Genomic DNA, 18,670 nt, shown 5'->3' with positions numbered 1-18,670 from the left:
CGGCACTAGCTGGCCGGGGGCCGGAGCGCTGCCGGGCGGTAGCTGGCCAGAAACCGAGCGGCGACCGGCCCCCTCCAACACGACCCTCCCCGCAGCGCTGGGGTCTGACAAGGCGCCGGGGCGGCTTTTGCCGGGGCAGCCCGTGGCGTGGGTGGGAATCCCCGATTTTCACCAAAACGGTTATTAATGACACCCAGTGGCATTAATACACCCAGTAAAGCTGGGAACACCGACGCGGCCGGTGCCACCGGTGTAACCCGTGACACCGATATAGCTGGTGGTACCAGTGCAACCAGCGGCACCGATATAACCGGTGGCACCGGTGCTGCCGGTGACGAGGATACCGCCGGTGACCCCGATGCCGGGCTCCTCCGCGGAGGAACAGCGAAGGGACCTGCCGGGGTCCGCCCGTCCCCTCCTCGCCTGGGTGCTCGGCGCTGCATGCGGCGGGCGGGAGGGCGGGCGCGGCCCCTTTAAGGCGCGCGGGCGGTGCAGCCCCGCCCCGCCCGGCCGCCGGGGCGGCTGTGGGGCGGCCTGAGGGACCGCCGCCACCTCCCGCCGCGCCGAGGCAGGGCAGGGCGCTGCTGGGCCAACGCTGCGGCGGAGGGGCGGCCCGGCCCGGCCCCGCGGGCGGGCGGACCCACCGACAAACCGACGGAGCGACTGACCGACCGGCGGACGGCGAGGCTTGCGGGGGAGCAGCCCCATGGCTCTGGATTTATAAACACGGCGCAGATGGCGGGGCCGGGTCCCCGCGCAGAGCGCTGCCCCGCCGGCCGCTGAGGCGGGAGGCGAGGAGGGAGCAGCAGCAGCAGCAGCGGCGGCGGCGATGATGGGGGGCGGCAGCAGCTGCCGGCGGGATTAGGTAAGGCGGAGAGGGGCTGCCCCGGGCGTGGCGCTGCCCGGAGCGGGCCCGGGGGCCGCGGGGACCCCCCCGCTGTCAGGCTGCGAGCGGCCCGAGCTCGGGGCGGGGGCCGGGCCGGGCCGTGCGGGGGGCTGCTCCCCGCCAGGTAGGGGTGCGGGCGGCCGCCGTTACGTAAAAATGAAAATGTGCCGCGGGAGCTGCTCCTTGGGGGAAAAACTTTCTTTTTTTTGTGTGTTGTATTTTCTTTTTTTTTTTTTTTTTTTACCCTCAAGGGAAAGCGCTGCCCAGGGAGCTGCGGGGTTTGGGGGTGCTCGGGGGGGAGCCCCGCACTTTGCAAGCTGGCAGGGACACCCTGTCTGTAGGGTGGGGGGCACCCCACGGGCCTCTTTTTACCCCTCTCCTTTTTTGTTGGGTTTTTTTTTCTTCTTTTAATTCTGCTTTATTTTTTATTCTGCTTTATTTTTCGGCTCTTGCCCCACATACGTAGCTGAGGCCGGTGGTCTCATGCTGACATGAGAGCCCGGAGAAATTAATCCGCATCCAAGGTGTTGTTCAGCCCCGAGTGGGAAACCCAGCCCTGGCCGAGGGGCAGCCTGGCACCCCAGAAATGTGTCATGTGGGTGTTGGGGAGAGGGCTGGGGTCCTGGGCACGGCCGGCGGTGGGAAGAACTCCAGGGCTCGCTTATTTGGAGATGTGGCGTTTAGCGGCTGGCGTGTAAATATTTACGGTGGGTAAACAGGGCCGGTGTCTGCAGGCAACAAGTGTACGCTTCTCTCAACCCCAGCTGCAGTCTTTGGAGTGATTGCTTTTTTTCTGTCGATTCTTATAATTTCCTGTTCCCTCTTCTCCCTTGGCTCTTCCTCCTGCTCCCTTGCCCTGACAATGCACAAAGAGCAGGCTGCAGTGGGTGCAGGCAGCTGCCTGCCATGTGGGCTGCTGCCAAAGTCACTGAAGCAGCAAAACCTACCCGGCTCTGGCCCTCCTGGGGCTCGCGCTGCCCGGGGCGAGGGGCCGTGTTGACCCAATAAACCCATCCCTCCTTCCACCGCTTTGAACCCTGTGGATGTCCCTGCCTGCACAGCCCAACATGCCTGCAGGCGCTTCTGCCTGGGTCTGCTCCCTGAACTTTGTGTTTTGGGTCAGCTCAAGAATTTGCCCGAGAGGACAGTGCTGCTGGAGGTGATCAGTGCGATGGGTATTTCCTAACGCCAGCCTTTCAGTTCACAGGCGCTTATGGTTTGAACTTTTTCTGCCATCTCTCCCTCTATATTCGCACAAAGCAAAGGTTGGCGCTCTGGATGCCTGAAAACGGCGGGGTTTTGCTGAATCTGGTATTTTTAATCTGACATTGGTGGATGTGATGTTGTTCTGCTGGTATTCCTTGGCTGTGTGGGGTGAGAGTTTTTCCATTAGCGTAGGGCTTTTATCAGCAAGGTTAAGTTTTAGTTTGCCGCGTGCTTTAAAGATAAAGATTTGATACTACTACTAATTCATAAAGGGAAGGAATGTGAGTCGGGACAACTGGGTATTTCCATCTCTTCTGAAAGTGGTGACAAAAGTCCTGGAGGGCTTTAGTAAAGTCATACTTAATTCTCTGAATTTAACTGCTGACTCGTTGGGTGACTTTGGGACTTAGCCGAGCCTCCCGTGTGCCTGCGTCTGCCCGGCTCCATGGAAGCCATGCCTTGGGTGGGGAATACGGTAAGCAAGGCTCGCAAAGTGTTTTGAGGCTGAGTCCCAAAATGCCATGGGAGCGAAGGGAAGTTCTGTTGTGACAATATTTTATAACTTCAATTGAGTAAGTTTCATTATGAGAGAGACTCTTGCAAAACGCATTTAGTTTATTGAAAGCAAATGCACCCAAACCCCAGTTTGTTGTTGCCAAAAGGGAAAAAGTAGCAGCTATTTTTGGTGCGAGAGAGGAGATGGGGCATGCACATGTCTGGGGCAGGAAAACACTGGTACTTTGTTCTTCTGGCTTCATGTGGGTGGTGGTTTCTGTTATTTAGCTGTGTGTTTCTGCCAAGTTGCAAAACATACCTGGTTCTGAAAACCTTGTGGAGGTCAGGGCTGGCTCTGCCGAGCTGGTGCTGGGCCCATATGAGAACGCCTCCCACGCCGGCATCTCCAGCACTGGAGAAGTGGGTGGATGCTTCTGGCTTCACACCTTTGAACGCCAGGGAGGTGACTGGCATTTTTTCGTGACGGGATCTGGACTGAAACCATAGACTTGTTTCATGCAAGCCACCGAACAGCTGCTGCTTGGCAATACCTTTCACTTGCTAATGGCTGTGGTTGGATTTGAACCAAGTTGCCTCGAGTGGAGGTTGTACCGGTCCCTGGAGCCATCCTGCGCTAAATCCAAAGAGGGTTTGGTTCAGGCTGTGTTCTTGTCTTGTAATTAGGAGATCCAGTCTGGTAAAGGCAGTTTTGTTATGGTTGGCGATGAAGGCGTGCATGCAGCTGTGCTGATAGCTATATGCGTTAATAGAACTACCCGTCTCATCTCCTCGGCAGTTCTGGACTGCGCTGGCTGGAATTGGGTCATAGGAGATGTCTTCATCTTTTGTGACATGGCTGTAAATTACTTGTCCCCTTGGTGGCTCCTGGTGTTCCCCCCCACTGCTGGTTCTGGTTAGTGGCCTCTGCTGAAATACAGTTTTGTGTGTGGTCAGGTCATCCTGGGAGAAACTTGCTTGAAGTCAACCATAATTTACATCTTCGAGATACTGTCATCTTCACAGCCCTTTGGGGATGAGGAAGGTTACAGTCTCCCCAGTTTCTAGATGAGTAGGTAGGAAAGGAGGATTAAATTGGTAAATTTTCAGAGGTGGGTTTTGGGCAGCTGATTTGAGCAGCCCCACGACGGGGCGTGGGTTTGAGAGGACCTGTGTTTGGGGTACAGTACTACCTTTCCCTGATCTGATGTCTCATTCTGACCAGATCACTAGACGTGTCTGAAAATTGAGGCCAGGGGGGTTATGTGAAGTTCAATGTGTCAGAGCAAGTCTGCTGGAGAGCTGGTGAAGAGGAGTTTCTTTCCCCGTGAGTGCTTTGCCTGTTCAGTGCGAGGGCTCGTTACTCCCAATAGCGAAGTTCTGGTTCCCTCCTGGGTTTCGTGCCTGTGAGCAATGATCCCCCAAATGAGGACCACAGGCTAGATGCAGGGGTACCCAAGGACAGAAATCCAGGGCAATGTGTTCTTTAAAGGACTGTTACCTTTGTGCAGCTGCATTTGTGCGATCTGTGGCTCTCTTTAGTCTTCGCTGGGGTTTCAACAGGGAGCAGAGTCAGCTCTTAATGGAGCTAGAAATGAGGTATATTAGCACCCAGTCGCCTCTGTGATTAGTGACTGAGGCTTTTGCAGCTGCTTAAGGATTTGGGCATCATGAAGTCATGGATTCTCATCTAGGATGTGGTGACATAGGCTCTTGCATAGCTTTGAAGGGCTCTTGCTGTGTATTGACGTAGGAAAGTGGTGGAGAATTGCTATTTATGGGTGGACTTCTGCTGGCACACAGGTGTCAGGGTCTCCGATTTACCTTGTAACGTCAAAGGGATAGATCTTTGCATCGCAGGGGAAGATGGAATTGTGTATCATTAATGAGCGTGGCTAGAGCAGAGATGCTTCCTAAAAGGAGATTGAAGAGGGGAGCTGGAGCGCCAGACAAAGGGCATGAAAACGCCCACAAGAGCCTGGTCAAAGTGAGGGAGGGATCTGCTAGGAAGGGGAGGAGGACAGAAGAGCAGAAGGAAATGAGTGATTTGGCAGTTTTGGGAAGTGAACCCTGACCCCTGCGCACGAGGCAGTGGCGGGACTGTACTGGGAATTGAGAAATCTGGGTTGCACCTCCAGTCCTGCTGCCCACCCCACTTGTCACTTCCCTTCTCGAGGCCACCAGTTCTCCCTTCCTACCAACCTGCCTCTGGCAGCTGGAGGCTCTCTGGGCTATGGGCTGTCCAATATAAAGGGACCGAGGAGGGGGTGCTGCCAGCGAGCGGGCAGTGCTCACGCGGTGCTGCTACCCCTGCCATCACACTTTGGGAAGTTCAGAGATGGGACGTGGTTGTGGTCGGGCAGGCAAGAAGAGGCACTGATTGTTGCGGACCTCGCTGCTAACAGTGTGTGCTTGGCTACTGGTCTGAATTTGCTGTGTGTGCTTGGCTACTGGTCCGAATTTGGCTTGGAGATGTCCAGAGAGGAGCCCTACCTGCAGTGGAGAGATGACCGGTGCTAGCGCTGGAGGAAAAGCGGTATAGATGGAGCTATATGGCTGTGGCCGTGATTGCTACCATGGTGCTGGGGCACGGGGGTGATGGGACAGGGAGAGCAAAGCAACCGGCATGCTTATGTCCCTGCTGGGTGGCACCGAGGATGCTGATAATGGTTAGTGCTCTCGAGCGCTTTATAGCTGTGAAGCACTGAACAAACATTAACGAATGTAAAGGATAGCAGCTTTGTCTAGTTACAGAGAAGGGAAGTTAACTCCAAATTAACTTTATGATCCGTGAAACTGAAGGTTATTTAAAAAAATAATAACATAAATGGAAATGCTGAAGTTTTCCAGAGTTGCTGAGTACTCTGCTTGTTGTTTAATGCCTTCCATTTCTTCACTCCCAGTCTGTGTTTTTGGCTTGGGAACAAATTACAAGCAATATCAGCTTACGCTTGGATTTGAACCCACATTACTCTTAGTCAGCTGAAATATTTCCCCTTATCACCGCTCCCATAATGTTTATTTTAGTCCGGATAGCATCATGGCTTTTCTGCTAGCTGTAGGGAAGAAGCCAGTCTTTGAAACACCCCAGCACCTTGGTAAGAAATGATCTCCAAGCTGGTTCAGTTTCTGAATGAGATACAGCTTCATTTTCCACCGAGAGCTTTATGCAAGGCTGTATCCCAGAACGGTTCGTGGAGTTAAAACCCCAGGAGGCAGCAGATGGATGAATTGCTGACAGATTTAAAATTGTATGACGAACGTAAAGCATTCAGACGTGAGGCCAAGGCGGGAGGAAGCTTGCAGGGAGAGGTGGAGGCAGAAAGGTCGAGTAAGTTATTCTGGGCAGGAGGAGATGTGCAGGCGAAGGCAGACTCCAGTGGGTTCAGCCGACAAGGGGAAGGGAAGGTCCTCAAGAGGAGGGATGTGGCGAGGAGCGTGTTCCCGTCAAAGGGCAGGGAGCCCTCCGTGTCCTGGACTGGTGGCGGGAGGAGGAGGAAGGGGGCCAAGTCCAGCCTCTGCAGCGGTGGTGAGGCCTGGAGGAGCGGGGCTGCCCTGGGAGGAGACAATGTGGTGGGGCCCAAATGGTTTCCTCCTGTGGGAAGTGGTGCGAGGGAGAGTGCCAGCACCCGGGGAGGCAGGGGACGGTGCGGGTGTTTTCTCCGGTAGCTGCAGCCCCGGCTGCGGCTCTCCTGGTGCGTCAAGGGAGGGAGAGCCGGCAGGATTTCCTCTCTGTGGTGCTGGCTCCCGGGTTAATAACTAACCAAGCAGTCTAGGTTTATCCTTTCATTGTGGAAGAGAATTATTTACATAATACCACTCAGCGTAATCTTTATTTAGCATTGTTTCCCTGGCGTAACACTGGTCTGAGTGGCTGTGCCCAGAAATGCAGTTTCGGCCCAAATACGTGGGAAGTTAACCCTTACTGCCCGGGTGTGCTTCACTCTGCCTGTGCAGGGAACCGGCTCTAGATGGAAGACATACTCCAGTGGTGTGCCCGTCTGTCACGTAGGGGTTTTTTTGACATTTAAGTCTTCTAAACCCTGTTTTCTACGGGCTCCGGGCTGGTGCTCTGCTGGTACCTGAATGCTTCTCACCAGCTCCCTAAGCAGCACAGTTAAGGTTTGTCCTGTGCATGTTAGGGCAAGAGAGTGGTTTGTATTGCACTCTTCGCTGTTTCTACATTGAAGAAGGTAGAAGGAAAGAAATGTGTCAGCCTGTGGGTGGAGGATGACAGGATTTGGGAATGTTCCTGGTGTGGATCATCCCATCGTCTGCGATCAGTCCCTGAGGACTCGCTGTCTCCCAGGCGAGCAGGTTTCATCCTCCCTGGGGAGTGTGTAATTGAAAGGTCTGGAGGCTGAGGTGGTTGTATAAAGAGCTGGGGCCTGATTATTGTGGTACACGATGGTGAAGGACTGAGCCATGGGATGGAACCATGCGATGGGAGAGCGAATAGGTGAGCAGGATGGCAGGCAAAGCCGAGCTTTCTGAAAGTCTGCCTGTATCTCCAGCTGTGCAGTGCTGGCTGGAGAGGGCGGAGGGTGTCTTTCCTCTACGCTGTGACTTCTAACAAGCTGTGGCAAACAATGGAAAGTTGGCTTTCTTCTGAAAATATTTTAAAACCTTATAAAATGACTCCAGCAGCTACGTTTTTATAGGACCAGGTCTCAGCCGTGTGGTACTTGATCACTTCGTAAATAGCTCAGTCTCTGGCCTCTACAAACTTCTCGAGCACGTACCTCCTGGTGCTGCAGAAACACCGGTTAGCACATGGTTTATCGGTGGCAGCACCTGGCTCATATAGCAGAAGCACTTTGCAGCTCTGCATAAGTGTTTACTGCCGAGCCCGCGTGATCTCTTTGACCTGATGTTGCAAGGAGCCGGTTTTGCGCAGGCTGCGAGTCCCCGGTGATTTACACTGGATTACCCGGTGATACACGCACAGTCCAGGCTGGACGTTGGCATGTCGTGGCCTTTCCTGTCAACCTTGCTGTAGGGCGATGCAGAGACTGTGGCAGTTTTATGCTGGTGATGTGGACGTTACCCGATCATGCCTGGAACTTGCTGGAACAAAGGTAACTTGTTAACACCCTCCTTGAACCAATTACACCTGGCAGGGTGAGTTTGCATTGGATCGGCGCCGAGACGTGTGACTGCAGCATTCCCGATCCACTGCCTGAAGCCCTAAAGCTTCGTCTACTGACTCGTCGAGCCCTTGCCGTTACCATCATGCGATTCATGATATCATGTGGTATGTAGATCTTGGATGTGTAACAGAGCAGTGGTATTCGGTGTCAGAGCTGTGCGCTGGGCAAATTTCTCCAGTCATTTGCCCAGGGGTGGTTTTCCTGCATCGAGACCTTAAATAACTGTGTTCCTCTTCTCTGGCAGAAGGGTTTCTTCTGTTTGGAGAAGGGGATGACTTTTTCCTGTTGGAAAGACTTCCTTGATCAAGCCCTTGTTTTTCTGCAGGTACCATGTCATATAATTCCATTAATAAACTTTTCAAGCTCTATCTTGAAAGCAGTTACAACTTTTTTTTTTTTTTTGCCTTTGCTGCAGAGTTTCAAGCTCATGCCAAAGTCTCAGCTTCATTTCTAGGTCACTGGTCTGCCCTTTCATTTCCCCCCTCACGCTGAAGTTGGCTGGCTTGTTTTGATTTGGTAATATGTGAGGTGGTGTCCACAGACAAAAACAGGCAGGCCAGTGAAATTCATGTTTCCCTGCAGCCTAGTTCCTGTTGTGTATGTGAATAATAATTTCCAAATGCTAGACCAGAGGTGATTAAAAACTGTCAAAGAAATAAAATGCAGCAAAGTCTGCATTACAGGAGTCTGTGTATCCAGTGTTTTGGGAAAACTCTCTGAACTGGTGGTGGAAAAAGCCTTCAGTATTCTTATTTAAGGCTTTCTAGTCTTAAATAAATGTCAGTTATTTGGGAGGTGCTGATGGGGAAGCCTGAGCATATCCAGGCTACGCAGGAAGGTGGTTGCCGTGGGCTGTGTGCGGGGGCCTGGGGCCGGTGGCACTGCCTTTCTGCGCTGGCTCTGCAGACGTGTTTGGGATCCTGAGCTGCTGCTGAGGTGTTTTTGCATGATGTGGCACAGGCACCTGGGCAGCTAGCTCGGCTGCGGGCTTGTGGCTGGAGCTGCCGAGCGTGACTGGCCAAGGGTGGAGGGGGTGAAAGCTTCTCTGTAGCCCGAGTGGACGTGAGGAGCTGAAGATCCCCCTGGGGAGCAGCGTCCAGTGTCTGCCGCTTGTTCTGAGCAAGTACAAGTGGTTGTGTTTTACTGAGCTGCAAGGCGATGGATGTTCAGAGGTTTTATGCAACTCTGGTTTTGGGACTGTGAAGCAGTTGTCATGTCATCAGTTAGATGCATTGAGCATCTTTATTTTTGGAGCAAATGATCCTGCTGACAGCATGTATAGGAGGCGTCAGCCAGCCCTTTTTTCTTCTTCCTCTCTAATTTTTTTTTCTTCATTTGTAGGTTTTAGTCTTGGCTTGGCTTTGCTCTCTTGACAGGGTAGCTGCTAAAAAATTTTGTTGTGTTTTTTGATTTTTGCTGTCTATGTGTCTTTAGATGCCATGATTAGAGATGCACATAAAGAGCTGCTGCAGTTTTGGTCCAGAACCCAGCCAGCTGCCAGCAGCGTTCCTGAGGGCTGTGTGGTGATGGACTGAGAAACACTGCAGGATTTGGGTTTTCTCCGGCATTATGAAACAAAAGTAGAGAGATGTCTGTGCATACCTTAAAGGTTGTGTTTTGTTCTAACTCTCTCGCTGTGGAAAACTAAGGTTTGCATCTTCTCCACGGGGACTGGTGCTCATGAAATGTAGAGCACTTCTATGAATGTCCTAAAACTCTTCCAACAGCAGCTGAAAGCTGAGAAATGGGGAGTTTGGTTGGCCTGGAGGTGGAGGAGTTGTGCTGCAGAGGTAGACGCAAGCGTGCAAGCTCCCTGGTTGCTCCTGCTTCCCCTGCCAAAGCCGGTGTGAGTTTTGCTGTCCATTGCAATGGGACAAGAACTTCAAGCTCCATCTGTGGCTTGCCATTTTTTTCAGTTGTGCTTTTTAAATGTCTGTGGATTTCTTCTGGGCAGGAGCTTTTATTCCCCACACAATGTATCATTGTGTTTGTCTTGCTCTAGTTCCTTGTTTTATGCGGAAACACCTTGAACCTTTGGCTGAGTTGGCAGATGGGTGCAGAGTCAGACCCCTGGCTGCAGATGTGGGGCTGTTCCAGGAAGAGCATGTCTGTGCACGACTCTTCAGCCTTGAGTTACCCACTTGCTGCTTGAGGCATTAGAGGTGTTTGGCTAACGCAGGCACTCCCCTGCGTTTTGATCAGGCAGTCTACACGTACTTATTTTTGTTTTACGGAGGCTGATCCCTAGGGTAAAGAAGGCTGTAGCCAGAAATGAGTGTTCACACTTGCCTTTATGAACTTCTGGAGTATTTTGCCAATTAATTATTAGGTAACTGATGCTAAAATACCTACTGTAAAGGACATGGCCAGGAATGCTGCTAACCTGGGGCCTCATCCTTTCTTCACTTGTTCCAGTTTTGCATAAACTTGATAAAGGTGCCTGTGCTGTCTTGGCCATTTGCAGTCTGCTTTATGAAGCCTCTCAACCAGCAGAAGAAACGTCTAAATAAATACAGCAGCTTCACCTTGCAGTCTTGCCAAGTCAATTTAGCGTGTATGTTGAGGAGGCAGAACAATTAGTTACAGAGACAAATGGGTCTTCTCTTTTCTGCGCTCTCGTCACGCGGCCAGCTCCCGGTGTTGCGATAAGCATAACAGTGAAATCTGTATTAAGCAACCAATTAAGGCATCTGCAGAAGAAGGAGGGGAAAAAAAAAAAAGTAGCAGCTTAACATTAACCTGCTAAGAAAGGTGGAGCTGAACTGTATCTCTTAATGGGTTTGGGGCTGTCAAACAAGGGTGATTTCTTCTGCCTTTTTCACAGCAGCTAGCTGACTTCTTGTAGGCTGAATATCTGGGATATGGGGGCTCTGGTTATAGTGTTGGCTAAAGGAGTTTCCACCTCCTATCACCGCCGGATTCCTATCACAGTGGTTGTCCCTCCTCTTATTTTTGACCTGAGTAGTTGAATGAACGTCTTCACTAAACGGTCGTGCTTTTCATTGGGTTGGCACCACTTTGGGGTAGTATGGGTGCTGCAAGGAGGGATGGGGAGCCAAGGGACGGACAGCCCGAAATCAGGGGATATAGTGGCTCTAACTTACACAGCTTGGATACATTTCAAGCCTTGGTCTTTTGCAGGCATAAAACCACAGCCCTGAAATTCTCCTCGGAGAGATTTTTCTCTCAAGCTTCTTCTGCACAGACCTATGCTTATCTCTGATGCGTCTCCCTTTAGCAGGGGATAAACCAATTTTGCAAGAGGTGATACAGACCCTCACGTAGGGTTTTATTTGCATTCCCGCGGCAGCAGTGATGTCAGCCTGGAGTCATGCTTGTGCAGTATTGGTAGAAGTAGTTTGGTCCTTTCCTGCTGTGGTCTAGGTAGCTGGGAAGGTCTGTGGCATTTGCTCCTTTTCTGTGGGCTGGAAATGGACTGCCTGGTTCAGAAATCTGGCTGGGAGTGCTCCTCCTGGGCAGAATTTGGGCTTTTCACATTGCCCGTATGCCCGTTACTGCTTTGTGTGTTAGCTGCTGCCTGCGTTACCTTTGTTCCTTGAATCTTGCTTGTGCTCCTTACAAGACTCAAGTAGTCTGTGTTTTTGTGCCTTCAGCCCTGCATATCCAGGGGAGAGCTGATGAAGAGGAAAGTTGGTTAGATGCCATCCTCTGTGCTCTGTGGCAGCTTCTGCAAGCATCAGTTGTGGTTCGGTTAGGCACTTGATGAACAGAAAATGAGAGAGAAGGTAAGAGTCCTTTTCCCAAGAGAATTTAAAACTGCTCTTCTGCAGGAGCTTTGCTGAATTGCAAATTGCTATTTCTCTCCCACTTCTTTTTCTAAATCTGCTGCTCTTCTTGAAGTGGCAGTAGTTTCTACTTGTGTGCTGTAGTACATGGGTGAATGTGTTGCAGTGTAGAGTTGTAAGTAACTGAGGTGATGTTGATCGTAAATGGGCAGAGTGTAGCTAATGGTGCTTAAAACATTTGCTTGTTTGGGGAAATGCTGTAACTCTTAGTGGTCTTTTCCCAGGCACTGGATTAGATAAACAAGGTTCAGCTGTATTTGGCATGGTGTTTGGAGAGATGGGCAGCTTTCTGTCACTTCTTTGGCAGGTGGGTTTTGAATTTTTAACAGGAAACAGAGGATCTCTTTGTTTCTTCCTCCACACAGAAACAAACAAACAAAAGCCAGATGGGGACAGATCTCGGGTGCATTCTGTTTATTTCTGCGTGCAAATGCATCTTCTTGATGTGTCATTAACCTAGTTGCTCTTTGGTGCTATTTTTAGCAGCTTTATGATCTATGGACAAGATGCTCTTCCAGTAATTATCTGTAAGCAGCCCAGCCTGGGGTGGGGGGTGTCCCGGGGCGGTGGGGTCCTCATCCCTGCCCTGCGGCTGGAGGAGCTGGACGCAGCTCCCCCATCCCCAGTCCCACGCAGGGAAATCTGTGTAAAGCATTACTCTTCCTGTGACCATGGTAACCGACTTGGATACATCAAACTTGACTAATTAACCTAATGGAGAGTTGTTTCCAGGCTGAGTCTCTCCCCTCGGATTTCAGAGCAGAACTTGTGTTGTCTGATCCACCACCAGCCTCCGTGGCCAGCGCTGACTTTCTCAGGGTGGTTTCTGTAGCAGGTTTCTTTCTCGGGTCTGTGTGAGCTGGAGAGGATGGTTCTGAACCAGACTGATGTCCTGGGTGCTTCTCTTGCTCTGCATTCCCCTCTGTTTTATAATCCCTTAGATTCCCAGGGGAGGAAGGTCCCAAACTCAGATGGGAAAAACTTGCTCTGATTTCCCTCTTGGGCTGGGTGAGGTGAAAGTAAATACTTTTTCTGCATCTCCTCGGTTCCTGTACTGCACTGCAGGATCTCTGCCACCCCGATTTTTGCTGTTTAACATCTGGTCAAGTAGGCTTGAAACAAACCAGCACATCCTGGAGATGTCTGTGCATGTCGTTGGGTTTCCTCATCTTAATGTACTAGTTAAAGGCATTGCTACTTTGCACTGGTTCTCCTGGGTTTAATTATTATTTCAGTGATTGGAGCTGCAGACTGCAGCAGGGACTTAAGAGTTCAGCCTCAATTAAAAACCATCCTGTGCCAGGCAGATAGCGGCAGGCAGCACTGCTATTCTCAAATGTCTCCAGCAGTCCATCTAAACACCACGTGATCGGTTCAGCTGAGAAATCTGAGTAGGCAGAAAGCAGTTTCTGGGATGAACCTTGTGAGTGCATCTCAAAATAGCCTGAAAGGAAGGTTTTGTTTTCCACAGCCACTCTTGGTCCTTGAGGCTGGTCAGAGTTTTAGGTGGATTACTAAATATTGCTAATCTCGGATCTTCAAAAAAATCACAAGATTTTTTTTTTTTTTTTCTTTTTGATGCTGCCTCTGATGTATTTGAACTTAAAGGATTTCAATTTTCATGTTTCTTTAGCCATAATTGTAAGTACTGGGACCTCCCTTGCTTGCAGTTTCAGCATTTTATATTTTTTCAGCAAAGCTGAACTCACCGTGCAGTTGATGACCTCGTGTTTGACCCTTCGAAATCTCTTGGGCAGCCCGGCAAACAAATGTGCTGTGAGAAGAGCACATGAGAGTAGCCTGAGCCATTACGCTGGTCAGTCATTGACTAGGACTCTTGTTTTTCTTCCTTTGAAGATCTGCTTAATCAGTGGCATTGCAACCCCCACCGTGCTGGGCACCTGGAGGGGTTCGCTGGCTGCTCTCGGTGACGTCCCGGGTGACGTGGGAGACGGCAGGGGGGCTTTAGAGAGTCCAGTGCTGTAATCAGGTTTTACTGGGGAAGAGATTGTCATTGATATCCCTGGGATTTGGCATCTATATAAATACTCGAGCCAAGCTCTATTTAAGTGTGTAGGTTCATGTCAGTTCATTTGCCTGGGAATAGGGTAGGGAGCATCCCATGATTGTGGTCCTTCTGCGTAATTTCTATTCCCAGTATAAACCGTAGATGCTGATGAGGTGGGGCTTGCTGCGGGTGAATCCCTGTAACTGCCAGTGCAGCTGGATGGAAGTGATTGCTTCAGATGTGGCTGATTTCAGGCCTGATTGGGAGATGAGGATAAAAACCACGGGGCTAAAACCAGTACTGTCACACTGATGGAAACTAGTGCCTGTGGGCCTGGGTGCTGCATGGGTGTCTGAAAGTTTGTGAAGCAGCTCTGAGATATCACAGTTTTGAGTTGGTTTTCCACCCTCATTTACTCTAATACCTCTGGGTGACATGAGTGTTCAGGAGATGCTGCAGAACTGAATTCTGCAGCTGAATTCACATGGGAGAAATGAGAATAGTTTCTTTTTGTTGGGGGGGGAAGTCTGTATCAAATGCTTGTGATTCTTTCAGCTTGTGGTTTGGAAAACAGGAGAAAATTGGTTGTGAGGGCAGACTGGCATGTGGAGAGAGATAAGATCCTGGCTTTTTGTGGCCTTGTTTCATAAACTTTCTTGCCCTTCATGTGTTTGATGTGTTGGTGGAACTGAATTTTATTGGCAAAAACGTGGTTTGAATGGATATCTTAAATTCACTCTCAATTGCTTGCCTAAGGGCAATTTTAAGCTAGGTTTCAAGGACCATCCTTGCTTTTGCTGTGACTTGGCTGGTCTGCTTTCCTTTCCTGGACCAGCTGTCTGCACAAGGGACATCCCTACAGAAGGCAACGTGTTTCATGCTTGCCGTATACTGAGTAGAAGCCATGAAAAATGCCATTCAGACGATAGTGATTTGGGGTAGCTCTAGAAAATATTTTTCTGCTGGTGGACAGTTCCAAACTATTTCCCTCCACCCCCTGCCCCTTCCCCAAAACAAAAGAAGAGATGAAAGGATTCATTAGGAATTACTCAGCTCTGCCGCCTGTCTGAGATCTGGCTGTCTGCGTTCATCCCCCAGCTCAGGGAAGGTCAGAGGGCATCTCCCTGGGGAGGATTTGCTGTTGACTGAATTGCACTCTGTCATTATCCTGCTGGATAACGAATGCAGTGGCCTCATTGGCACTGGCTGCAGAAAAAGCATGGTCATCTGCATGCGGCCTTGAGGTGAGAGGCGAAAACCTAAGGAGAGCGGCGTGGAAAAACCTCATCTTGTGGGAAAGACGCGGGACAGACCTAGGCGGTCTGGCACAGCATTTCGCTTGCTGCGTGATGCTGAACAGGTCCGTAGCCACCCTGGACCTCTGCGTTGTCGTGCTCTTCCTCGGGAGGTGGGGGGGACACAGCAAGAAGGTTTAAGGACAAAACCCCTTCTGATGGGGTGAAACTAGTTAGATTTGCTCCTGTTTTCCTCAGTGGAAAACGTAGCATGCTTGTGACACAGTTTGAGATCTTTTAGTGAGATTTAAACCATTTTTTTTTCCTGTTTGTTTTGTTTTCAAATAGTTTTCCTGAAAGAAAAACATACACATCCCCCTGAGCTAATTGGTGTGTGATTTGAATTCAGCTGCTACCTTGGAAGAGCTTTTCCAGCAGCTGATCTGAAAACAACCTTTCCCACAATATTGTGGGATGTCAGTCAATGCTGAAGGATCTTGGAAGTTGCTGGTGGGGAGGAGAGAGATGTGTTTTGTTTGATATGCTGCATCTTGTAGTTCGAGTGTCATAAAATACTCGGAGACGTGTGAAAAAGTCCCTAATGGAGAGAGGCTATCAGAGGGATGAAAGTCTTGGTAGCTGGAAATGAGTAAGAAACAGTCGTGGGTGCTGGAGCCCGTTGGGCTGGCTGAGAAAGTAGATAGACCTGAAGAAAGTTTACATTTTAAGTACCAATTTCAGATGATACCCACCACCTTGTGCCTTGATCTGCTGGCAGCCGCAGGCTTAGAAGGGCTTGAGGCTGAGCCCTTTCAATGTGTGGTTGCACATCACTGAACTGCATGGGGGTGGCCAGGTGCAGCCCTGTGAAGTAAAGTATTAAGCTTCAAATGTTGGTCTTCATTGCCTTTAGGCTACGTCGGTTCCCTGGAAGATGCTGTGATAAAATTGCTGGCCCAGGTAATTTGCGTCCTGATGACGAGCAGCAAGAGTTTGTGTCTCTGCTTATTGCTGTCATCCGTCTTGCAATCAGAAATTTATGAAATGGCCTTTTGTGTTACAGCACAGTGTGTGCAAGTGCATATTTAAGTGGTTAGCAAATATATCCAGTTGCTAGATGGGATCACATACATAGAGACGGTGATGGTTCACATCTGGATGTCCTGACAGTACAGTACAGAAGGAGGTGGTCTTAGTGAGTTTTAAATCTTATACCCGAAGCAGGGTAATAATTACTTGAACTCACTGTAATTCTGCCACCAACATTAAAGGATGTAAAATTATCCTGTGCTGTAATAAAACAAACACAAAAAAATACAGCTGCCTGGAAAATTCTTGTTGCTGTAATCCAGCACAAAGTGTGTGGGACGGGTCGTGAATCAGTTTAATTGCTTTTGGGGGTCTGATTCTCCAGATCCTTATCGCTGCAAGAAATCCTCCTCAGAAGGGCGGTTGTCTCTGGACTGGTGTTCAGCAGTGCAATACATGACCAAGTAGTAGCTGTAGCATTTATGAACTAAGCAGAAGTAGATCCCTTTATTCAGGCAGTCCCGTATAAGCCTTCAGTACTCTATACTAGGCCCCAAATTTGCCTACGTTATAAATAAGTATGTGGCTGCGTGCTTGTGTGTTTCTTTTTTTTTAAGCTGAAGGCAACCCCTTAAGCTCTTTTCTGCAGGTCTGTTCAAGCTGGGGCATGGGGAATTCCTAAGAGGATTATCATGGTTTACTTGATACAGAACTTGAACTTGAGCAATGGCTTATCTTATCAGTGATAAAAGACATGGAAATGAAGTTTATGTAACTGAGGAGGCCTTGAACATGGCTTTTTTTTTGCTTTTTTTTTTCTCTTCCTTGCTGGAATGACAGATTTCCCAAGTTTTTCCCTGTTCCCAGTTGCAGTGTTTTCTGTTATCTGGTGCGTACTGCCCAGGTATTGCCAGTGATAATTTATTTCCAGCACTGTGTTTGGAGTGGTTATCCAAGAAAAGAAAAAGAAAGGGGTGGAGGGGAGGGTCTGCAGAGGATTAGCAAGAGAGCCTGGGCATTACTGCTTTTACTGGAAAGCGTTGTGTCCAGGCTGGAGAGACTGGTGCCAGTCATGGCTTGGTGGCAAGTTTCTGCGTTATACTGAGCACATCGGGTCATTTGAAGAACAGCATAGAGCAGACCCGCTTTACCAGCGGGCTGTGAGCATGGGACTGGAAAGTCTCTAAAAGTTGTGAGTAAACTCGAGCCTGAGAACCAGAAAAGGCCCAGGAACAGGGAAAGATTGCCCGGTCTGTGCCCAGTGAATTGGAAAAAGCAAACAAGTGGGGAGGGCTGGGATAATCTCTTTGGTGGCAGCTAGCAAATAAATGCAGACAAATGTCTGCTGCTGTACTCCCACTCTGCTGACCTATTGCTCTGACACAGGGTGGGACAAAACATTCGTGCCTCCGCACAGAGGTGGGTAGTGAAACACCCAACCAGGCCTTAGGAAGAAGAGAGGAGCCCTTCCACACTGCTGGATTTCGGCAGGTTTGCTTGCCCTGGTGTCCTACATCTGCCTTGTCTGTGCTGCGGGGGAGGACTTTTATTTATTTTTTTTAAGCTCTCGCTGTCACAAATTGTGACAATGGCACAGAGGTCCAGGCAGTGCCGTGCTTCTTGCAGAAGGACTCAGCAGACAGTCGAAGGCTGGCAGGCTGACAGCACTTATTAGAGGTAACCTTCAGGAAATGCCACACACAGCCCTCGCTGAGCTTTCTGGCTCCGGGCGCATACAGTATTTACACCATGCTTCTTGAGTTTCCCTGAAGGCTCTCAGCCTGCAGCTGCCTTTCTGTGCTCTGCCACCTGCCCCGTGTCCTCGTGCTCCAGCGCCTGGGGTTGGTACTGGCTGCTGGGCTTCTCTGGCAGCAACCCACCGCGCTGCAAGGAGCTGTCGACACCAGCTCTTCCTCTGTGCGTGGTACAAAGGCCATCTCCTTTGGCCTCTGAAAAGAGGTGCTTGTGATAAAGTGCTTTTGGAGCCTTGGGGAAAGCCAGCCTCAAGTTTTCACACTTGCATGTGCAGGGAATGAGCCATTAAGAAGTGCAGCACCTGCACAGCAGCTTCTTCTTGAAATGCAAGGGAGTTACATGGGATCAGCTCTTCTGTCGAAGCAGGTGACTTGCTCCAGTGGCTTTGCTTTAGTGCCACTTGCTCTAGTGGCACTAAGCTTTGAAAACTTTCCTCAGGTTGTCTTGATGGTGTGTTTTCATCCCACATGGGGTGGGAGAAAGGAAGTGTGATAGTATCTTGTTCTGGTAAATGACAGTGCTAAACAGTGGCATCTGAAATACTTTGTGGTGGTACAGCCTGGACTGTGTAGGTGTGGGGAAGCTGTGCACCGCACTGGGATGTTTGCCCCAAAGGAAGGTCAGGTATTTTCTCTGCTTCCTGGGAGGGAAACTGGGGAATATATATCTGAAGGGTGGGATTATGGGATGTGCACAGGTCTGGCCTTGCTCTGCTTCCCCTCAATGTTTGTCTTCCATAGATGGAGTGACTTTCCAGCAGCAGCTGGCTGGAGGCTGAGCTCAGGTTCAGTTGCCTGAGTCGGTTCAGCTGCTTGATCCACCCACTCTCATCCTGCCGCTTGTAGTGCACAGAAGTTGTGTGTTAGCTTGATGCTGTGCTCGCTTCAGCAAAGGATCAGCTGTGATCCCTCCCAGGTGGATCTACCATATGAAGAGCCGAAAACTGCTGTCCTCCTGGGTGCAACCCTTCTTGGGGACAGCGGGAGCTCTGGTGCTCGGGGCTAAGCGGGGTTACATTCCAGGATGCTCCAAAGCCCATTTTGGCACATGCATTTGCAGAGTGGGAAGCTTTCCCTCTCTGCTACCTTGTGAGCATCTACTGA

General features: G+C 50.2%; 1 protein-coding gene across 1 annotated transcript in view; it reads left to right on the top strand.

Moving 5' to 3' along the window:
• The first annotated feature begins 552 nt into the window (after window positions 1-552).
• The window catches only part of NCOR2 (nuclear receptor corepressor 2), a 253,337-nt gene continuing 235,219 nt past the window's right edge, over window positions 553-18,670 (top strand). The window contains exon 1 of the mRNA XM_075769454.1: window positions 553-865. The gene's annotated coding sequence lies outside the window, so the exon portion shown is untranslated. The remainder of the gene's footprint in view (window positions 866-18,670) is intronic.

The sequence above is a fragment of the Balearica regulorum genome, chromosome 17 (genome assembly GCF_011004875.1).
Source record: "Balearica regulorum gibbericeps isolate bBalReg1 chromosome 17, bBalReg1.pri, whole genome shotgun sequence".
In the NCBI taxonomy this organism is placed as follows: Eukaryota; Metazoa; Chordata; class Aves; order Gruiformes; family Gruidae; genus Balearica; species Balearica regulorum.
Note: the sequence above shows the minus strand (reverse complement) of the source record. Positions and strands in the feature narration are given on the sequence as shown.